This window comes from Hippopotamus amphibius, chromosome 15 (genome assembly GCF_030028045.1).
Source record: "Hippopotamus amphibius kiboko isolate mHipAmp2 chromosome 15, mHipAmp2.hap2, whole genome shotgun sequence".
NCBI classification, from domain to species: domain Eukaryota; kingdom Metazoa; phylum Chordata; class Mammalia; order Artiodactyla; family Hippopotamidae; genus Hippopotamus; species Hippopotamus amphibius.
This window is the reverse complement of record NC_080200.1, coordinates 4,630,039-4,638,980: the sequence shown is the minus strand read 5'-3', so window position 1 is coordinate 4,638,980 and position 8,942 is coordinate 4,630,039.

The window sequence follows — 8,942 nt, the reverse complement described above, 5'->3', positions numbered from 1 at the left end:
AGCCTCTAAAATGCACCTCCCAAAGAAGCCAGTCCCCAATGATCCCCACTTTCTCGTATCCACATCTTTATGTAATCCTCTCCCCCAACTATGGACTGGACTTACCCCCTTCTAACAATTATATCAGAACTGATAAGATGTCACTGCTGAGCTTAGGTTATAGAAAGACAGTGGCTTCTATCTCAAGTGCGCGACAGAGGCCAGCTGCCAGGTGCCCGCAGGCAGCTTCTTAAACAGCCTACGGGGCGAAGACCAGAAGTCTCCAGCCAATAGCCTGTGAGGAGCTGAGGCCTGCTGGCAACCACCTGAGGAAGCTTGGAGGTGAGCTCTTGGCCTTGGGGAGTTGCTGTTTGATGAGTGTCAATGTGCAGTGTTTCAAGAGGAGTAAGTCCTGGAGATCTGACGAATAAGCTCCACAGATTGTGTGTGAGCTAACGATGCTGTGTTGTACACTTGACTTCTTGTTAAGAGGGTACATCTTGTGTGAAGTGTTTTCACCACAATTTTAGAGCAAATGGAAGAAGGAAGGGGAGAGAAAGAAAGAGAGAGAGAGAGAGAGAGGGAGAAAGAAAGAAAGAAAGAAAGAAAGAAAGAAAGAAAGAAAGAAAGAAAGAAAGAAAGAAAGAAAGAAAGAAAGAAAAAGAGAGAGAAAGAAAGAAGAAAGAAAGAAAGAAAGAAAGAAAGAAAGAAAGAAAGAAAGAGAGGAAGGAAGGAAGGAAGGAAGAAAGAAAGAAAGAAAGAAAAGAAAGAAAGAAAGAGAAAGAAAGAAAGAAAGAAAGAAAGAAAGAGAAAGAAAGAGAAAGAAAGAAAGAAAGAAAGAAAGAAAGAAAGAAAGAAAGAAAGAAAGAAAGAAAGAAAGAAAGAAAGAAAAAGAAAGAAGGGAGGGAGAGGGAGGGGGAAAGGAAAGAAGGAGGGAGGGAGGAAGAGAGAAGGAAAGAGAGAGAAAAGAAAGAGAGAGAGAGAAATGAAGAAAGAGAGAGAAAGAAAGAAAAGAAAGAGAGAGAAAGAGAGAAGAAAGAAAGAAAGGGAGAGAGAACCTTTTCCCCAGTCGAGCCTTCAGATGAGACCACAGCCCCAGTGGACAACTTGCCCACAAACTCATGGGAGACCTTGAACTAGAACCAACCAGCAAAGCTGCACCCAGATTCCTGACCCACAGTAACTATTCGAGGTAATGAATATTTGTTGTTTTAAGTTGCTAAATTTGAGGACAGTTTGTTACACAGCAAGAGGTAACGCACATGTAAAATGGGACTAATAATACAAGAGTTATTGTAAAGATGAAATGAGTTAATATTGGCAAATGATGGGGAATTACCTGGCACATAGTAAATACTCAATAAATGTTTACATATTTACTTAAAAAGGGTACATATATACATGGGTAAGTGTATCCCCTTTTGAAACAAATATCTGCTTTTAAAAACACTGTCCACAGTGTTTAATGTTCCTTGCTTCCTTTTTTGTTGTTTAATATGTAGGTCATATCCATTCTCCTACACCTGCCCACATAGCTTCATCTCATTCTTTTTCACTGCAGTGTAATAGTCCATTGCTTAGCTGAATGTTACTTAATTCAATCAGTGCTTTATTGGTGGCTGTTTAGGGTGTTCCCAGGTTTTGGGCATTCTTTTTGTTTCAGTGCTCCATCTTAAAATGTGATGTCCATCTGTGTTGCTGCAAATGGCATTATTTCATTCTTTTTTATGGCTGAGCAATATTCCATTGTATATATATACCACGTCTTTATCCATTCCTCCGTCCATGGATATTTAGGTTGCTTCTGGGTCTTGGCTATTGTAAACAGTGCTGCAGTGAACATTGGGGTGCATGTATCCTTTTGTACTAACAAGGACCTACTGTATAGCACAGGGAACTCTGCTCAATATTATATAACAACCTAGATGGGAAAAGAATTTGAAAAAGAATAGATATGTGTATATGTATAACTGAATCACTCTGCTGTACACCTGAAACTAACACAACATTGTAAATCAACTGTACTCCAATATAAAATAAAAAGTTATTTCCTGGAAAAAGGTGATGTTTTTGTTTTTATTTATTTTTTTTACCTTATTTTTATTTTTTATTTATTTTTTGGCTGCGTTGGTTCTTCATTGCTGCATACGGACTCTCTCTAGTTGTGGCGAGTGGGGGCTACTCTTTGTTGTGGTGCGTGAGCTTCTCTTGTTGCAGAGCACTGGGCTCTAGGAACGATGGCTTCAGTAGCTGCGGCACGGGGGTTCTAGAGCGCAGGCTCAGTAGTTGTGGTGCACAAGCTTAGTTGCTCCTCAGCATGTGGGATCTTCCTGGACCAGGGCTTGAACCTGTGTTACCTGCACTGGCAGATGGATTCTTAACCACTGTGCCACCAGGGAAGTCCAAAAATGGGATGTTTTTAGTTATGGACTGTTACAGGTAGAAGAGGCCCATCTTTGGAATCATTCGGTGCTGAGGTTTCAAACTGTTCCGGGAGGCCAAGTGCTCCGTAACACCCCCTGCCTTTGATCAAAACTCCCCTCTCACCTGTCTGACCCCAAACCCAGATGCCTAATACCCTGTTTGCTCCACACCTCACAAGCCTCTTGTGGGAACACATCTGCAGCTTCATCATGAAACAATTTGAGTCAAAGAAATTAATTTCACAGCCAACTCTTTGGAAATACACCAGGACAAGTCCTTTTTTCCTTTTTTTTTAAATTTTATTTTTTTATTGACATATAGTTGATTGACAATGTTGTGTTAGTTTCAGGTGTACGGTAAAGTGATTCAGTTATACATACATATATATCTATTTTTTTTATTCTTTTCCCTCATAGGTTATTACAAAATACTGAGTATAGTTCCCTGTGCTACACAGTACATCCTTGTTGGTTATCTATTTTATATACGGTAGTGTGAGTATGTTAATCCCAAACTTCTAATTCACCCCTCCTGCCCCAACCAGGACAATTCCTAATAGTAAACTGCATTTGCCAAGCTGAGGCGTGTTAGTAGGTGTTATATGGGGGAAAGAGGCCACTTGGTTTAGTAGGTTTGGGACATGCAGTTAGATAGAAATAACATTTTTACTGATGGCTTTTTTATTTGTTTGTTAATAAGGGTAACATCTCTTGGGCACCTTCAGTATCCCTGGCACGTTACAGAGCTCATCCCAGTGAACCCTCATGGCAACGCCACGACGTAGTTCTTCATCAGAAACCTTTTTTACAGAAGAGGAAACTAGGGTATCAGGGTTACGTGACTTTCCCTCGAGTATGCAGCTAGCATCCAGAACTTGAGTCTGAATGGTTCCAAAGGCTGAGGTTGTGGCAGAAATCGATCCCACGAGAAACCAAGCACCACACTCGGAGGGTTGGAGAACTCAGGTTTATTGAGCCCGCGGACCCAGACGAGCTAACGCTCCAAAATTCTGGGCCCCATTCCAGGTGAAGTCTCTCCTTATATAGGTTAAGACACATAGCTACAGTTGGCATTAATTGACAGGCTAAATTGGCATTAATTGATTGGCTACAGTGGGCATTAATTGATTGGCTACTCAGTTTCCATAGGTTACAGGTGATTACAGAGCAGGGGCGTTGCTAGGGGTTACATGCAAAGGGTTTTCAAACAAAGGCGAGCAGGGGCAGGAACAGAACATTCCATACTTATCTGATCATCTTTTAGGTTCCAGTTGATTGTTAAAGTATCTTGTCCTCACTCTAGAGCAGCAAGCAGGTTTTACAGAAGCAGAGCATAAAGCTATTTTCTAGCTGTGCATGAACTCCAGATTCTCCTCATCAAGGTCATAACTTGGACACGATTGCAGGACTTCTCAGGGCCTTTAATAAGCTGCTGGGCACTGGTATGGTATCATTTGATCATGGAGCCCTTTCTTCAGAGTGTGTCTGGCTACAGTCAGTAAGACTGTCCATAAGCACAGAGTAGCAGGGACTCGATATCAACCTGTCTGCAACCAACCCTACAACTACAACAGCTCGAGTGACCAACCGTCTGCTTTGCTCAGGGTCTGAAGTGGTCCCTGGGAGATGGAACTTTCCATTTAAAAGAAAAAAATTAAAAAAATTATTATTCAGATATAATTCACAGAAAATGAAGTTCATCATAGTGAAGTGTACACTTCAGTGATTTCTAGCATATTTAAAACGTGGCAGAACCATCCCCACTGTTTAATTCCAGAACGTTTCTGCCACCCCCAAAGGAAACCCCATACCCTGGTATCCATCCAGCTGCCCCTCAGTTCCCCCCTCCCCAGCCCCTGGCAAACCAGGAACCCATTTTCTGTTTCTATAGATTTGCCTAACCTGGACATTTCACAGAAGTGGCATCATACAGTATGTGCTCCTTTGTGACTGTTTCATTACATTTAGTATCGTGTTTTCAAGGTTCACCCACTTTGTGGCGAGTGTTGCTGCTTTATTCCTTTTTATGGCTGAAGAGTATTCCTTCGTGCAGATATACCACGTTTTGTTTATCCATTTGTCTGTTGACGGACATCTGAGTACTTTCCACTTTTTGGCTATTCTATGCGAGGAATGCTGCTGTGAATATGCGTGGACAAGTTTTTGTGTGGACAAATCTTTCCAGTCTCTTTGGATATATACCTAGTAGAATTGCCAGCTAATATGGTAACTCTGTTTAACTTCTTGAAGAACTGGAATTCTGGAATTCCGGATTTTTTTTTTCTTTTTTGTCACACCATGCAGCTTGTGGGATCTTAGTTCCCTGACCAGGGATCGAACCCCGACCCCTGGCAGTGAAAGCACCGAGTCCTAAACACTGGACCGCCAGGGAATTCCCCTGAAATTTCAATTTTCATAGCAGGAAAGTTCTAGGGGAATCAGGACAAGATGGCCACACCCTATAAATGATTCCTCCTTGATGTCACTTGCCCCAGAGCCTTAGATAAGAGGACAAAGCAATTGAGATACTGCCTTCGTCCTTTCCCTCCACTGCTACCCAATTTTTCTGGTTCTGCAGCTTCCTGTACCACAGACACTGCCATTTCCCGTCCAAACTGTGCCCTACATCATCTTCTAAAGATTGCTGTGTGGTTTGAGTGCTTCTTTAAGCAAGCAAATCCTTCTCTCTGGACAGGACTGGAAGCAGAGTCCACTAGGGGGAAATGTCAGTCTTTCCTCCATCCACTTGGCATCCCTAGGTGTCCTGGGTCAGCAGGGACCTGGCACTTTTGGATTAGGGATGACTTGGGCCAGAAGAGGAATATGGGGCGGGGTGGGGGGGTGGAGCTAAAAGTGACAGAACAGAGGGTAACTCCTGAGCTGAAATTTCCTGCTGGAAACTCACACCTGTTTCTTCCTGCCCTGGCATAATATAGAACCACTGTTTAAGTGGGAAATCATGGACTTGCAATAAAGAGCCAAGGATGAATCTCAGAGCAACCGTTCCATATCTTTCCTGGATTATAATCAGAGGCTTAAATCCCTTCATCCACGCACAGAATTGCGTTCCTTTCATCTACATTTTCCTAAAGGAAGCGTTTACGTGAGGTTTCTGCCCATCTTAGCCTTAAGAGATTTGGGGCAACAACAGAATTGAAAGCAGGGTCTTGAGATATTTGTACACTGTTGCTTATAGCAGCATGAGTCACCATGGTCAAGGTGCAAGCAGCCCACGTGTTCATTAAAGGATGAGCAGATAAAATGTGGTCCATCCATACGATGGAATGTTCTTCAGCCTTAAAAAGGAAGGAAATTTTGACACACGCTACAACACAGATGAACCGTGAGGGCATGATGCTAGACGCCAGACACAAAAGGGCAAATACTGTCTGATTCCACTCCCAGGAGGTCCCTAGAGGAGTCAGGTCCACAGAGATAAGAAGTAGATGGTGGGGCCAGGGGCTGGGGGAGGGGGTGGGGAGTCCGTGTTTCATGGGGTCTGTTTCAGTTTGCAGGATACGGAGTTCTGGAGATGCATGGGGGTTGTACAAAAATATGTATGTACTTAATACCACTGAACTGTGCACTCACAAGTGATTTAAGTGGTTAATTTTCTGTTATGTATATTTAATCTCAAATTGTAAAGAAATTTTAAAGATAGATTGGGCAAGAAATTTTCACCTGCAGGCATGGCGTTCCACCGTCCATTTATTCAACAGTGATTGACTGAGGAACAACTGCATTTCTAGACCAAGGTTTCTCATCCTCGACCCTACTGCCTTTGGGACCAGATCATTCTGTCATGGTGCCATCCCGAGCCTTGCAGGGTGCAGCATGCCCCACTTCTACCCACCAGGTGCCAGTGCCTTCTCCTCCCTCAGCTGTGACATCAAAAGTGTCTCCGACATCGCCCAGTGTCCCACAGAGGGGCAGAATCATCCCAGGTGAGGCCCCCTGGGTTAGGGGATTCCATGGAACCCCCAGGAGACTGCGTTCCATAATCACCTAACCTGGAGGCCCTAGGATGCTGCACACATTTAAACACACAAACTGGGATTTCCCTGGTGGCGCAGTAGTTAAGAATCTGCCTGCCAGTGCAGGGTACATAGGTTCGAGCTCTGGTCCAGGAAGATCCCACATGCCACAGAGCAACTAAGCCCACAAGCCACAACTATTGAGCCTGTGCTCTAGAACCCGTGAGCCACAACTGCTGCAGCCCACATGCCTAGAGCCTGTGCTTCACAAGAGAAGCCACTGCAATGAGAAGCCCGCACATGGCACCAAAGAGTAGCCACCGCTCTCCCCAACTAGAGAAAGCCCAAGTATAGCAACGAAGACCCAACACAGCAAATAAATAAATAAATAAATAAACAAACAAACACACAAACTGGGGAGGGAGAGAAGAGGTAATTCACAGATGCTGGGGTGGGGGGGCACCCTGGTTTACATGGTTTAACCCATTAGGAATTCATTCTGGTGCACAGTACACACTAGGGGGTCAGACTCAATCCTTTCCCCAAATGCTTAATGCCAGGTTTCATGTTTTAAAAATTATCAAGTTTATTTATTTTTTAAATATTTATTTTATTTTTTGGCTGCATCGGGTCTTCGTTGCAGCATGCGGGATCTTTTCATTGCAGTGCCCGGGCTTCTCTCTAGTTGTGGTGCGGGTTCCAGAGTGCGTGGGCTCTGTAGTTGTGGCTCACATACTTAGTAGTTACGGCGCTTGGGCTTAGTTGCCCCGTGGCATGTGGGATCTTAGTTCCTCAACCAGGGATCCAACCCACATCCCCCACATTGGAAGGCGGATGCTTAACCACTGGGCCGCCAGGGAAGTCCCAATGCCAGGTTTCTTAGTCTAGGCACTGTTGGCATTTGGGGGCCAGATAAATTATGTGTGGTAGGGGCCGTCCTGTGCACTGCGGGGTGTTGAGCAGCATCCCTGGTCTCTACCGACCAGATGCCAGCAGCACCCCCTAATTGTGGCTGTCAGAAATGTCCTCAGACGTTGCCAAGAGCCCCCTGTGGGGCAGAGTCACTCTTGATTTAAAAACAAAAAGCAAAAAACCTCTGCTTTGCAGGGCTCCCCTGGTGATCCGGTTAAGAATCCACCTTCCACTGCAGGGGACACGGGTTCGATCCCTGGTCAGGGAACTAAGATCTCACATGCCACGGGGCAACTAAGCCTGCACGCTGCACCTAACACCTGATGTAACCAAATAAATTAATTTAAAAAAAAAAAGCTCTCGGATGTGGCTGGAGCTCGAGGCGCTCAGGGCCGTAGACGCTGCAGACCTGGGACCGGAGCAGCTCGGAAGCGGTGAATAATAGCTCCTCAAGTCTGCAATAAAAAAAGGCCTCCAATAAAAGTACACTGCAAAAAATGGGAAAGACACAGAATGGAAAGAGTAAAAAAGTTGAAGAGGCAGAACCTGAAGCATTTGTAGTAGAAAAAGTACTGGACCGACGTGTAGTGAATGGGAAGGAGGAGTATTTCTTGACGTGAAAGGGATTTACAGATGCAGACAATACCTGGGAACCTGAAGAACATTTAAATTGTCCAGAGTTCAGTGAAGCATTTCTTAATTCTCAAAAAGCTGGTAAAGAAAAAGACGAAACAAAAAGAAAATCTTTATCTGACAGTGAATCTGATGGCAGCAAATCAAAGAAGAAAAGAGATGCTGCTGATAAACCAAGAGGTTTTGCCAGAGGTCTTGATCCAGAACGAATCATTAGTGCCACAGACAGCAGTGGAGAATAATGTTTCTCATGAAACGGAAGGATTCAGATGAGGCGGACTTGGTACTGGCAAAAGAGGCAAATATGAAGTGTCCTCAAATTGTAATTGCTTTTTATGAAGAAAGACTAACTTGGCATTCTTGTCCAGAAGATGAAGTTGCTTGCACTGCTTTATATATATATACATATATATATATATAAAATCTGTGTCTTGGTTTTTTGATTTATTCGTGTGAAAAAGTAACTACATTCTAATGAAAATCAAGTTTGATATGTTCTTTTGAAGTAGTACTGGGGAAGTTGTTGGGTTTTTGTTTTGTTTTTTGCATCTGTAGCACTGGTTACTTTGAACAAATAAAAGCTTTCTGTAGTTGCTTCCTTTAGCAGAAAAGAACGTTTGATACCACGGTATGTTATTTCCTCTGCATTAGAGAACAGCGTTTCTAAATGTTGGGGGAGGTCTCCATAGTCATTACTCAATCAGAATGTAGAATTTGCATTTAACTCATATATGCCTAAGGACCATTCTGGGTTTTTTGTATGTGCATACATAAAACATATATGTAAATGGTTTGGGGTTTTTTGTTGTTGTTGTTGTTTAAATACATTTACCAAAACAAAAACAGCTTTTCCCAACCATGAATAAGCCCACGTTTCTGGGATTCCATCATTTTGAGCAGTATGAGAAATCACTTCAATTTAAAATGAAAAATTTAAGTCTTAAACTTTCAAATTAAATAATTTTGTAATTAAGTAGACAAATTAATGTAAACAACTTAAATTGGATAAGTTTTTAAAGCA